At 44.2% G+C, this 14648-nt stretch overlaps 1 protein-coding gene across 5 annotated transcripts in view; it reads left to right on the plus strand.

The window, feature by feature from the left end:
- LOC124786328 (probable cytochrome P450 6a13) overlaps positions 1-14648 on the plus strand; it is a 421393-nt gene that overhangs the window by 13660 nt on the left and 393085 nt on the right. Inside the window, exon 2 of one of the 5 annotated variants that reach the window (XM_047254256.1) lies at positions 3919-4054. The exons of 3 other annotated variants lie outside the window; for them this stretch is intronic. The gene's annotated coding sequence lies outside the window, so the exon portion shown is untranslated. The remainder of the gene's footprint in view (positions 1-3918; positions 4055-14648) is intronic. One more of the 5 variants, XM_047254257.1, reaches the window with a different exon arrangement.

The raw sequence follows: 14648 nt of genomic DNA on the forward strand, positions 1-14648 counted from the left end.
TTTATATTAACGCTGTTTCACTTCCTTCGCTGCTCTACTTTTATGTAAAGGCCCTGCCAACTTCAGTGCTTTTCTGGTATGTAACAATCATCCTCTTCCACCGACAGAAGGCCGTGCCGTTCTAGGCGCTACAGTCTGGAACCGCGCGACTGCTACGGTCGCAGGTTCGAATCCTGCCTCGGGCATGGATGCGTGTGATGTCCTTAGGTTAGTTAGGCTTAAGAAGTTCTATGGGACAGATGACCTCAGAAGTTAAGTTCCATAGTGCTCAGAGGCATTTGAACCATTTTTTCCACCGACAGAACAATATCCGCGTGGGGTTACCACACATCTCGCCTCATGTAGTTCTTACGAACGATTGATTTGCTTGTATATATCGTTGCGCTCCGCAACTCACTTACTGGAGGCGGCATCATTGCCGTCTGCATCTGTTTTGTCGGTTGCTGTGTCCGTGATCAGAATTGCACCTTTCACAGAGGTGGCAAAAGTCATGTGATATCCCGTAATTTCGTGTCGGACGTCCTTTCCCCTGGCACAGTGCACCAACTCGATTGCAGAAAGACTGAGCCATGCCGCCTCTATAGCCGTCTATAGTTCTGAAAGTGTTGCCGTTGTAGGATTTTATGCACGGACTGACGTCTCGATAATGTGCCATAAATGTTCAGTAGGTAGCCAAATCTTTGGCACGAACTTTCCAGAATATTCTTCAAACCATTCGCGAACAGTTGTGACCCTGTGACACGGCCCATTGTCGTTCACAAAATTCTATCGTTGTTTGGGAATATTAAGTACATGAATGAATGCTAATGACCACCAAGTAGCCGTACACAGTCACTGATCGGTTCATTTGGACCAGAGGACCTAGCACATTCCATGTGTACACAGCTCACACCATTATGGAACCACCACCAGGTTGCACAGAGCAAGCTGTGAAGATGGAAAGGGGGGGGAGGCAAGGCGAAAAAAGAAAGGAAAGGGATTAATGATATCAGCTACATTAGGACATTATTCGAAAATAGCGGCGGCTAGTGATAATGTGCGCTGTACCTGGATTGGAACCCAGGCTCTCCTGCTTACTAGGCCTATGCGTTAAACACTCCTCCACCCCTCACGACCGACCCACATTCTCACCGAGTGTCACTTATCCGCAGTCTGTCTCCATTTCATCCACGGTCGCTACTCTGAAATTCCCACAGGAGATCCGACGTACTTGTGCATTCTCATTGAAGAAGGTGGATCCATTGCCCATCTAGGCAAATCAGTGACATGAATGCACGGTGCCTGTTCTTTCGGACATGTCATTGACCTAAGAGCATTGTAGGTACATTCAGTTTATTCTAACTCATAATGTATGTAGACAATTACACACTGTGTTAGTATCATATAACTGTATGACATTTGTTTCCATACATCATTATAACTTTTTACATGTGAAAGCTGTACGATAAAGGGCATACTATTTGCACAGGTATCTAATGAACTATAATACAGCAACTGTTTTTTTTTTCGTTGAGGACCGTTGTTCAACATAATTGTATACATTGACACATTATCTTTCTATATTTTTTACTAAAATTGTATGTGCTGTTTTATTATTGGTTCTAAGCCCCCTTAAACGATTTATTGATGGCACTATGGCAATACAATAACATAATCATTGCTCATAGTGAAAAAATATGCAATGTAAGACCTGGTCATATAGACACCAGTCAAATTACGGAGCATTGGCTTTTACATCTACATCTACATGGATACTCTGCAAATCACATTTAAGTGCCTAGCAGAGGATTTATCGAACAACCTTCACAATTCTCTGTTTTTCCAATCTCGTATAGCGCGAGGAAAGAATGAACACCTATATCTTTCCTTACGAGCTCCAATTTCCCTTATTTCATCGTGGTGATCGTTCCGCCCTATGTAGGTCGGTGTCAACAAAATATTTTCGCATTCGGAGGAGAAAGTTGGTGATCGGAATTTCGTGAGAAGATTCCGTCGGAACGAAAAACGCCCTTCTTTTAATTTCCAGCCCAGATCCTGTATCATCTCTGTAACACTCTCTCCCATATTTCGCGGTAATACAAAACGTGCTTCCTTTCTTTGAACTTTTTCGATGTACTCCGTCAGTCCTACCTGGTAAGGATCCCACACCGCGCAGCAGTATTCTAAAAGAGGACGGACAAGCGTAGTGTAGGCAGTCTCCCTAATAGGTCTGTTACATTTTCTAATTCCTGCCAATAAAACGCAGCCTTTGGTTAGCCTTCCCCACAACATTTTCTGTGTGTTATTTCTAATTTAAGTTGTTCGTAATTGTAATACCTAGGTATTTAGTAGAATTTACGGCTTTCAGATTAGACTGACTTATCGTGTAACCGAAGTTTAACGAGTTCCTTTTGGCACTCATGTGGATGACCTCACAGTTTTCGTTATTGAGGTTCACCTGCCACTTTTCGCCCCATTCAGATATTTTTTCTAAATCGTTTTGCTGTTTGTTTTGATTTTCTGATGACTTTATTAGTCGATAAACGACAGCGTCATCTGGAAACAACTGAAGAGGGCTGCTCAGGATGTCTCCCAAATCGTTTATATAGATAACAGCAAAGGGCCTATAGCACTGCCTTGGGGAACGGCTAAAAACACTTCTGTTTTACTCGATGACAGACTGAGTAAATCGATAGTCTGCAACGTCATCATAAGATCTGTGTGTTATTCAGTTCATAGTGAGAGAATAGGGTGGACACAATGTACAGATGTACTCAGTACATAACTGTCACCCGCAGACAGCTATTAATAATAACGCAGCATTCTATTAGTTGCATTTCACATTGCAGTTTGGCAATAAATAGCTGCAGAGCTTCTTGTAAGTACTGTGTGGTAATACCGCGTGAAACAGTGCGTATAATATTTGTAGACATGGTAAATAGTGATTTATGTCTTATAACAACATACGTTTGGTTTTTCTTTTCTCCTTTTGATACAGAACTTGAAGATGGTCTGATTCAGCACCAAAGTCGATTGCCTTCAGTAACAATGAAGTAGTGTAGATGTCTGTAGCACAATGCAATTTTTGAACATGCTCGACGAAATATATATTTAGAAACACATCAAACACTACTTAAAAGACAGATAATAACACCCTTTTGCTTTATATCTCGTTTACTTTCCGAGTGTTGAATATCATGGAAAAAATAGTTTTTCTGATTAAGTACGTCTGCCGAAACAGTTTTCATTGGAATGTTTTTCACTTTATCATCTTTTTTTTTCCTACAGAGTACCCTTTTCCTTCGTTGAGATATTGTAATACGTGAATAATCTTTTTGGTTTCAGAGCTTTCGTCTTTCTTGTGTGAGGACACTAGTAGGAAAAATCCCAGGACATCAAAAAACCTTCACAAAGTGTCACAAAAGCAAAGACGAAAAGAAAGTTAAGATTAACAAGGCACAAAATCCATTACTATAAGGAGAAGTGTATACGGCGACAGCAGATTAACCCCGTATTTTTTTGTAGTCAGTTGCTTGTAATATTACGGTATACTGATAATTTCTGCTTTATGGAAAGTCTGACTACAGCTGAATGAAACACAATTTTCGTGTCATACGCGTTTCGCCTTTATTCTCTGCAAGGCATCTTCATTGGCAGGTAGCGTGAACGATTTTCTACATATTACAAGTGTTCAATTCCTAGTGCTATGAAATGTGGAAAAAAGCGCAAGTGTCATTTATAAGTAGAGGAACGACACCAAAAATGGAACAGGAGCGTAATAAGTAGAAAATCGTCCACGCAACTTGCCACTGAAGATTCCTTACAGAGAACAAAGGCTAAACGCGTATGGCTTGAAAATTGTGTTTCACTCAGTTGAAGTCAGACGGTCCATAAAGTAAAAATTATCAATATGCCGTAATAATTAACTCCGTATATTAGCAGGTGAAGCGAGACTCTCCTGCTTCTGTGAATGCGCTGACTGCAGCACACTACGGATTCCAGAACTTCCCACTGGGCAGAGTCGTTGACGTTACTGATCGAGCCGCGTCGTGGTTGTGGAGTATTTTACACTGAGGTGAGTAACGTCATGGAATAGCGCTAGTACACTCCTGGCCATTACAATTTCTACACCAAGAAGAAATTCAGATGATAAACGGGTATTCATTGGACAAATATATTATACTAGAACTGATATGTGATTACATTTTTACGGAATTTGGGTGCATGGATCCTGAGAAATCAGTACCCAGAATCACCACCTCTGGCCCTAATAACGGCCTTGATACGCCTGGGCATTGAGTCAAACAGATCTTGGATGGCTTGTACAGGTACAGCTTCCCATGCAGCTTCAACACGATACCACAGTTCATCAAGAGTAGTGACTGGCGTCTTGTGACGAGCCAGTTGCTCGGCCACCATTGACCGGACGTATTCAATTGGTTAAAGATCTGGAGAATGTCTAACATTTTCTGTATCCAGAAACGCCCGTACAGGGCCTGCAACATGCGGTCGTGCATTATCCTGCTGAAATGTAGGGTTTCTCAAACAAAATGGTACAAATGGCTCTGAGCACTATGGGACTCAACTGCTGAGGTCATTAGTCCCTAGAACTTAGAACTAGTTAAACCTAACAAACCTAAGGACATCACCAACATCCATGCCTGAGGCAGCATTCGAACCTGCGACCGTAGCGGTCTTGCGGTTCCAGACTGCAGCGCCTTTAACCGCATGGCCACTTCGGCCGGCCAGGGTTTCTCAGGGATCGAATGAAGGGTAGAGCCACGGGTCGTAACATATCTGAAATATAACGTCCATTGTTCAAAGCGCCGTCAATGCGAACGAGAGGTGACTGAGACGTGTAACCAATGGCACCCCATACCGTCACGCCCGGTGATACGCCAGTATGGCGATGACGAATACATGCTTCTAATGTGCGTACACCGCGATGTCGACAAAGACGGATGCGGCCATCATGATGCTGTAAACAGAACCTGGATTCATCCGAAAAAATGACGTTTTGCAATTCGTGGTTCCAGATTCGTCGTTGAGTACACCATGGCAGGTGCTCCTGTCTGTGATGAAGCGTCAAGGGTAACCGCAGACGTGGTCTCCGAGTTGAGTCCATGCTGCTGCAAACGTCAGCGAACTGTTCGTGCAGATGGTTGTTGTCTTGCAGATGACCCCATCTGTTGACTCAGGGCTGGAGACGCGGCTGCACGTTCCGTTACAGCCATGCGGATAAGATGCCTGTCATCTCGACTGCTAGTGATACGAGGCCATTGGGATCTAGCACGGCGTTCCGTATTACCGTCCTGAACCCATCGATTCCACATTCTGCTAACAGTCATTGGATCTGGACCAACGCGAGCAGCAATGTCGCGATATGAGTAACCGCAATCGCGGTAGGCTACAATCCGAACCTTATCAAAGTCGGAAACGTGATCGTACGCATTTCTCCTCCTTACACGAGGCACCACAACAACGTTTCACCAGGCAAGGACGTGTGTGTGAGAAATCGGTTGGAAACTTTCCTCATGTGAGCACTTTGTAGGTGTCGCCCCGGCACCAACCTTGTGTGAATGCTCTGATAAGCTGATCATTTGCATATCACAGCATCTTCCTGTCAGTTAAATTTCGCGTCTGTAGCACGTCATCTTCGTGGTGCAGCAATTTTAATGGCCAGTAGTGTATAACATTAATCGACGGCCTTTAGTTAACAACCGACAGCAGCGTCGTTTGCGTGGCTGTCGGTGCTAAGAAACAAAGCAATATTGCGTGAAACAGCCGCAAAAAGCTACGTGGGACGTACGACCAACATATCAGTTAGGACAGTGAGGCCGTCTGGTGTTAATGGTGGCACACGACTGACCGATTCCCTTTGGCTGGACAGTTAGAAAACCGTGACGTGGTCAGTTGCGTCCTGATTCCACTCAGTAAGTGTTGATGGTAGGCTTTCAGTGTGATGCAGAGTCCACGAAGCCACTGACCCAAATTGTCAACAAGGCACTGTGCAAGCTGGTGGTGGTTCCACAATGGTGTGAGCTGTGTATATATGGAATGGACTAGGTCTTGTGGTACAACTGGACCGATCACTGGTTGCGTCCGCCTATTTGGAAGCCATTAGCAGTCACTCATGTATTTAATTTTTCCAAACAAGATAGAATTTTGTGTATGACAATGATCTCTGAAAGTCTCACTTTCACCGTTTTGGTGCCAAACTGTTCAGCAGACATTTCTGTCAACACAGGCAATTTTGGTGCGGCCGTGTAGACGGAAAAAAAACGCTTGTGACAGCTGCGACTTAGTAAAGAAATAAAAAGCTAGGGGATGCTGAAATAGACTTGCTTACAACGAGCAGACTGTTGAGACAAGAAGGTAGCTCGTATAAAAGAGCCCTTAGAGGTTTCCAAATGGCAATCGACGCTATACCGTATCCATTCGTATGCAGTATTTTCGCTAGCTATGGGACAGGTTCGACGATTTTTAGGGTTGCGTAGCTCAGTCGATAGAAACGGAATCCTTATTGGACAGTAATTGACCCTCTGTCCATCAGAATTTCTGAAATTTATGTCGAAACTAAGTTCAGCGGTCCATTTGCGACGTAAAATAATTTAAGCATCTAAAGCAATGAAGTCAAAAGAGACGACCGTTTATGTAAAATATTTTGATACTTGCAAACTCATTCTTCAGATCCTGTGGGTTAATTATACATATACATGGTGAAGTTTGTACAGAACCCTGGCAGAGCGTGTCCTACTCGCAATTTTTCCTCGTTTTTACTTTCGGAATCCAGTGGGCACATTGTAGAAAGGCTATTCAAGACAAACAGTCAGCCTCCATAGCTGAGTGGTCAGTATGGCAGGATACTGTTCGAAGAGCAGTGGTTCGATTCACAGCCAGATCGGAGATTTTCTCCACTCTGAGACTGGTTGTCCCGTCGTCTTCATCATCATTTCATCGCCTTAGACACGAAAATCGTCGAAATGCTGTCAGCTAAAAGGCTTGCACCAGGCTGCCATTCTACCCGACGGCAGCCGCTAGCCACACGCACATTTCAACGGGAAGAAAGCACCGCTTGGCACCCTCATAGAACCTCTTATATTCTCAATGTACGTAGGAAAAGTTATCAGATAGGTTCAACACCTCCACGACATTATTCAGTGGTGGTACTGTTGTGGAAAGGAAATTAAAATTGTTTGACGATCTATGAGAAACGTACAATGACTGTTACAAACCTTCCACTCTGCATAATGAACAATATCTGTGTGTAAGTTTCGAAAATGCATTGCAATGCCTATAACAATGAGCAACGACCAGCCACAATCCAATTACGAGGTTAGTGGTCATTACCTGCAGCGTGTGACTTTGTCTAGTTCTTTAATGTTAATATTTAGAAGTTATATTAAATAGGGCGGAAACGTAAGATCACTATTAGAGAATGTGAATGGAAGATTAAGATTTGGTGCTACCGTTCTGCGAATAGGCGATATACCTGAATATGAAATTGCACACAAGACTCTTGTCGTCCAGTTATCGTATCATAGGTTAGGATGGACTGTATTGGTACAAAATAGTTTCCGCTAGTGTCACTTGCTGAGTGCTTAATGTTGTGTTCACCAGATACGCTTGGTGGCAAAGATATCAATTCAGGATGCGAACCCCCTACCACCAAAAGTAATTGATCTTACAAGGTGGCTTTCTTGCACGCAGCTGCCATATACCCTCTTTAAAGGGTACAATAGGGTACATAGCATATATATATAAAAATGATGGGAAATTTTACTAGCGAAAATTTGCAACAATTTGCTAATAGAAACTTTAAAAAACTCTACTGTCCTTCACTTAAGAAGGAAAGTAATCCCCATAAGTATTGGAACAACGTTCTTACTACCCCAAAGTACCATTATCAAAGATGGCGGAGATGACGTCATCCGGGATGGTGGCGATGGCGTCAATCAAGATGGCGGATATTGGCAGGAAGCTTGAAAAGCGGCGGGAAAGTGCCACGCCCCTCTACAAACAGAAAAATGGTGCAGACGTCAAATTCCAGCAGGATAATTCACCACATCCTGGTTGTCTCTACGAAGCAAAGAAAATGGCGGGAAAGAAGGACTTGTCTTTATAATTTAACCAAATTCTAGCAGATGTGTTCTCCACTGGGTCTGGACTCCAACTGGCTTAGTTCATATCGTCGTCACCAGAGGACGCCACCATGATGTCAAGTGATGACGCAAGTAGCGTTATTCAAGATGGCAGCACCCAGTATATTTACAACGATCTCCAGAGCCCAACTGGCTTAGTTCATTTCATCGCCGCCACAGGACGCTACCATGTCGTCGGGTGATGACACAAGATCGCCTGCTCTCCCTCTCCTGGGCGTTATAACCGGACACGCGCCACGCCATAGCACGCGACCTGGTGGCTGCTCACCTCACAGCCTCCAGCCTATACCTTTATACACGTGCTGAACATTGTCTTCTGTAAATATGCTAACAGATTTAACTGAATACATGTGACACCAACATCACTCATCTCACCTATCAATTACCTAAGTACTTAATTCCATTTTAATTTTAATCATATTCAATAAGTGAATTTACAATTTCAATATTCAATCATCAAATGAGAAGTTCCACATTTGCCCACTATGAGTGCAGTGTTCATTCATGGCCTAGCACCCCCACCCCCCACCACCCCTAAAATGCTTCACTCCTATTGGCTACTGCACTAGTCATGTGATTCGACTTCGTAGAACCTAGGACTTGGAATTAAATTTCACCAGTGTCACACTCACCTGGACTTGGAATCAAATAGTTAAAGTCTCCACCACTATCCTCAACCTGGCACCACATCTCCTTACCGATCTTTGTTGGTGTGCTAACGTGTACTAACATGCACTAATGTTCATACTCATGACATAATCCTAGATGGTGGGTCGAAATGGCGGGAAAACCACTCTCTTTATTATGGACATAAGTTTTTATTTTGCGATCAGTGTCTCGACCACGAGATCTATCCTCCAACTGACCTAGTACACATTACTGCCACCACAATGTACTGTCATCCCTCCTGTGACCTAATACCAGATGATGGTCTGTAGGAGGAAAATGACGTGAAAATGAATCAGACTCCGCTGGGCTGCTGGGAAGAGTAAGGAAGGAGTGAACCCCACTTAGTTTCAAACACTTTATTTAGCGACTGAATATATTTGTCACACTGACGCAAAACACTCGCCATCTTGTGCTTTGGGTCACAATACACAGTCGTCAGACACGCAAACAACTCCTAATTTATGCAAATAATTTAAGTACAGACATTCAGACTCCTCCTAAATAATTCAGAACAGTTATGCATAGACACGCCCAGTACTAGTAAACTGTCCCAGTAACTCATAGCACAGCCTACAAACCTGCTCGCAAAATAATTCAATTAATGTGTGCAAGCACCCACCGACAACCCTGTTGAGTAGAGCCAACCCAGTCATCAGCTGTCAAATCACGCACAGGCCCCCAACCGGGTCCCGCAAGCATGAGGTGGCAACATCTCATTCATACTTCATTTTTGAGAAATTCTTATCCAAGTATGTGGTCACCTAGACAAACGTGCTGATGTGATCAGGTGGGAGCGCAGCCGCAAGCTGCCCCCGAACTCATTTGAAAGTTGTATGTAGGCGCCTTTGGTGATTCAACCAGACAGGGTTGAAGGCTTATTTACAAAGCGTGCAATCCAAGCAGGGTTGTGCGCGTGGGGCCTTCCTTGCTAACCTCACTCTAACTGCGGTCCAGTGAAGACGCTGTAGAAATCCATTCCAGAATAGCAGAACCTGCTTTCCACTTACCCATTCTAGTGGACCATACGTGATGTTTGACTGACGCTTCGCCATGCATAGCTACTTTTTATCACAAGCACATCTAGCAACGTTCTCAATCTTATACTCAAGCCATCTTGCTATCTAAAATAATAACGAAGATGAACTCTAGTAAATTCCATAGTCGCCCAGAAATACTTTATGTGTGATTTTGTAGTAGTTTTCGTCTTCTCTCAGCCTGTATGCATGGGATTCTTGCCCTAACAGAACCTCTTTACGAAAATAACGCACAAATACGTCCAATCAAGTCTTCCTTGCGGACGTAACGTGATACCCACTCCATCACATGATACCCATCCTGTTCTCTATATATGCAAATGTTCACACAGCTATGTAGAGGCTCCCATATCCCAGCAAAAAGCATGCAAATGAATCCAACATAATCATTTGCTCTTATCGAATTTACAGCCGAATTACTGATGCCGCTGGTATCCAAGCACCATCCTCCTCTTCTTTCCTGGACTTTCAGCGGTAAAATTATTTTGCACAGATCGCTAAAGTGCATTACAATTAAACCCTTAAACTTTTCTATAGATCATCAAATATATACTACACTCACAACGATACTGGAAGCCGCAAACATATCTACCAGTGTAACTACAATTAAATATTACCATTGCTGCTACAATATGACACCCATCATTGTAGAGTTAATCTTTCCTCTTGACAACTGTGCTTCAGTATCCGTAGCGCATATAATTTTCCACTTAAAAACTCTCACTCATACCCTCATCATTATCAATCTGCTCAATCTATACATCCCTCACAATAGTCATCACACAGTCATCCTCTCTAGTCATGCTATAACATAAACGATAATAGCTTTACAATGCAATATATATATATACACTCCTGGAAATTGAAATAAGAACACCGTGAACTCATTGTCCCAGGAAGGGAAAACTTTATTGACACATTCCTGGGGTCAGATACATCACATGATCACACTGACAGAACCACAGGCACATAGACACGGGCAACAGAGCATGCACAATGTCGGCACTAGTACAGTGTATATCCACCTTTCGCAGCAATGCAGGCTGCTATTCTCCCATGGAGACGATCGTAGAGATGCTGGATGTAGTCCTGTGGAACGGCTTGCCATGCCATTTCCACCTGGCGCCTCAGTTGGACCAGCGTTCATGCTGGACGTGCAGACCGCGTGAGACGACGCTTCATCCAGTCCCAAACATGCTCAATGGGGGACAGATCCGGAGATCTTGCTGGCCAGGGTAGTTGACTTACACCTTCTAGAGCACGTTGGGTGGCACGGGATACATGCGGACGTGCATTGTCCTGTTGGAACAGCAAGTTCCCTTGCCGGTCTAGGAATGGTAGAACGATGGGTTCGATGACGCTTTGGATGTACCGTGCAATATTCAGTGTCCCCTCGACGATCACCAGTGGTGTACGGCCAGTGTAGGAGATCGCTCCCCACACCATGATGCCGGGTGTTGGCCCTGTGTGCCTCGGTCGTATGCAGTCCTGATTGTGGCGCTCACCTGCACGGCGCCAAACACGCATACGACCATCATTGGCACCAAGGCAGAAGCGACTCTCATTGCTGAAGACGACACGTCTCCATTCGTCCCTCCATTCACGCCTATAACGACACCACTGGAGGCGGGCTGCACGATGTTGGGGCGTGAGCGGAAGATGGCCTAACGGTGTGCGGGAGCGTAGCCCGGCTTCATGGAGACGGTTGCGAATGGTCCTCGCCGATACCCCAGGAGCAACAGTGTCCCTAATTTGCTGGGAAGTGGCGGTGCGGTCCCCTACGGCACTGCGTAGGATCCTACGGTCTTGGCGTGCATCCGTGCGTCGCTGCGGTCCAGTCCCAGGTCGACGGGCACGTGCACCTTCCGCCGACCACTGGCGACAACATTGATGTACTGTGGAGACCTCACGCCCCACGTGTTGAGCAATTCGGCGGTACGTCCACCCGGCCTCCCGCATGCCCACTATACGCCCTCGCTCAAAGTCCGTCAACTGCACATACGGTTCACGTCCACGCTGTCGCGGCATGCTACCAGTGTTAAAGACTGCGATGGAGCTCCGTATGCCACGGCAAACTGGCTGACACTGACGGCGGCGGTGCACAAATGCTTCGCAGCTAGCGCCATTCGACGGCCAACACCGCGGTTCCTGGTGTGTCCGCTGTGCCGTGCGTGTGATCATTGCTTGTACAGCCCTCTCGCAGTGTCCGGAGCAAGTATGGTGGGTCTGACACACCGGTGTCAATGTGTTCTTTTTTCCATTTCCAGGAGTGTATATATATACATTTAATCAATGTAAGCCACACTAACTTATAATAAAATATACAAAAATTTTAGACAAACAGTACAGTTATCTTTTATGTCTATAGAGCACCCAAAATAAATTATTGTATTTCTACACTCACACCCACTTTATCTCACTAAGTCCTAGGGAAGCACCTTTTCTTTCTTTCTACAGACATGACATTCACAGTCAATAAAGTATTTTACACTCAATGCCATATTGCACCAACAGCTAAACCTCGCAATGTGCCATAAATATCGTCAAATACCTAAACACACCTACTCATTTACACTCTCCTCCCACTGGGGACAGGAGCTTGAATATTAGTGCGTGAAACCGATCTCCAACTCAGTAATATATCGACACGTATCCTATCGATGTAGTAAACATACAATAAATATCCTACACCATACAAAATCACACATTTCACATCAGAAAGCCCTCACTGAATCGAAATCACTCTCAGAACTGATGTGCAAAGACATCCTCCTTTCCCCACAAATACAAATTTGCTACTGTTTCTAGTCCAGACCTGTCTGCTTGCTTGCCTTTGTACACCCATCTCCGGACTCTGGGGTTACACCAATACAAGTATTTCCACATCGTCAGTCATAATATTATATGATGATCGTGGTACTTCTCGATATCAAGACTCGAAATTATTTCTCTACAAACTCGAAACTTCAGCTGTGTGGAGCATCCTCTAGACCATTCAGTAAACTCGAAACAAACATATGTAAAATAATATCTCCACCTGCAAATAACAATCTCACTAATTTAACATATTCCATATCATCTCTCTAATTTACAAGCCAACTAAGGTCTTTCCCATCTCTAGAGAACAGCCAAATGTGCCTTCCATATGCCACATCCACACATCACAGTCGATCTTCTCTCAACTAAATAAAGGCCAGAAATGTGCAGAACCAGTCAATTGAACAATTTACACTGTAGAGAATAACAGTCCAGTGCAAAGGCACTTCCGTACACAATCTTCTCAAATTTCGACTTGATCACAAACGCCGCCCAACACATACTAAGTATTAATTCTCTATTTGATCATCTAGAGACGTCAAAGTAACTCATATACATTCCTACACTCCAACAGGCCTTAGCATTCAGATGGCTGCTGCCCTTAATGGGGAACGTGAATCATTCCCACCACAGCCCATGCACACATGGAATTATTCCAGAAAACCAGTCACATAAATCTTTTATCATTATACTTACAAGTGAATGTTACGATTGCACTCTCAATTTAACGGCACTCAACAATGAGCAAAGTATCAGAAATACACCCGGCTGTTGGCAGTGGTTCATAAAGTATGTGTTTGTGGAAAGGAAATGACCATGTCAACTCATAAGGATGGTATGGATTTGGCTTGGAGTACAGTGATAGCAAAGGAAAATGTATGTCCAGTCGTAAGGAAAGTGCAGATTTTTCCATTTCTGGAGCTACTGCCAACAGGGAGAGCAGACGATCTTCTGGCATAACTCGATGTCACAGTAGCGTGCTCTGGCAGCTACAATATAAACTAATTCAGTTGGGCTCTGGAGCTTGTGGTGGGTACATTGGGTGCTGCCATCTTGAGTAACTGCATTTGCGTCATGATCTGACGTCGTGGTTACATCCTCTGGTGGTGAGGATATGAACTAAGACAGTTGGGCTCTGGAGCATGTTGTGAACACACTGGGTGTGGCAATCTTGAGTAATGCTACTTGTGTCATCACCTGAAGTTACGGTGGCGTCCTCTGGTGCCGTCAATATGAACTAAGCCAGTTGGAGTCCAGACCCAGTGGAGAACACACCTGCTTGAAATTGGTTAAATAATAGGTCCTTTTCTCCCATCATTTTCTTTGCTTAGTAGAGATAACTGGGGTTTGGTGTATCATCCAGCTGGAATTTGAACTTTGAACTTTGCGCCATTTTTCTGGGGGGAGGTGGAAGTGGCACCTTCTTGCCAAAATTCACACTTCCCACCAAAATCCGCCATCTTGATTGACGTCATCGCCGCCATAGTGGATGACGTCATCACCGCCATCTTGGATAACAGTACTTTGTGGTGGTACGAATGTTGTTCCAATACTCCCATATGATGCATCACTGCTAAGTAACACACGTGCAACTCAATGAAACTTGGACCTTACTGTACAGATTGGTAGTGATGCAAGGAATATTTTAAGGAATTGGTTTAAAAAGCTTTATTTCAGTGGCTCCAAACAATATTTTAGAAGTTTTCTTCCAGTGTAGCTTTGGCTGCTCTTCTGTGACCCAAGCTTCCTATCTTCCAGAACCAAGTGGGCTCTCTCTGCTTAAAGCTGTTGGCGATAGATGATTTCAGCTATCTGCTGATGTTGCTGACGCATTCACGCCATCAGTTTATCCAATATTGAGCATGTGATGCAAGTCACGTGTGGATGCTGGGGAACTGTGAAGAGCAAAACACAGTCGTTTCTGTCTCTTGTGATCCAGACCTTGACAAGGAGAGACGTCTGTTTTGGGATGCAGAGCCTCTAGCTC

This window comes from Schistocerca piceifrons, chromosome 1, assembly GCF_021461385.2.
Source record: "Schistocerca piceifrons isolate TAMUIC-IGC-003096 chromosome 1, iqSchPice1.1, whole genome shotgun sequence".
In the NCBI taxonomy this organism is placed as follows: Eukaryota; Metazoa; Arthropoda; class Insecta; order Orthoptera; family Acrididae; genus Schistocerca; species Schistocerca piceifrons.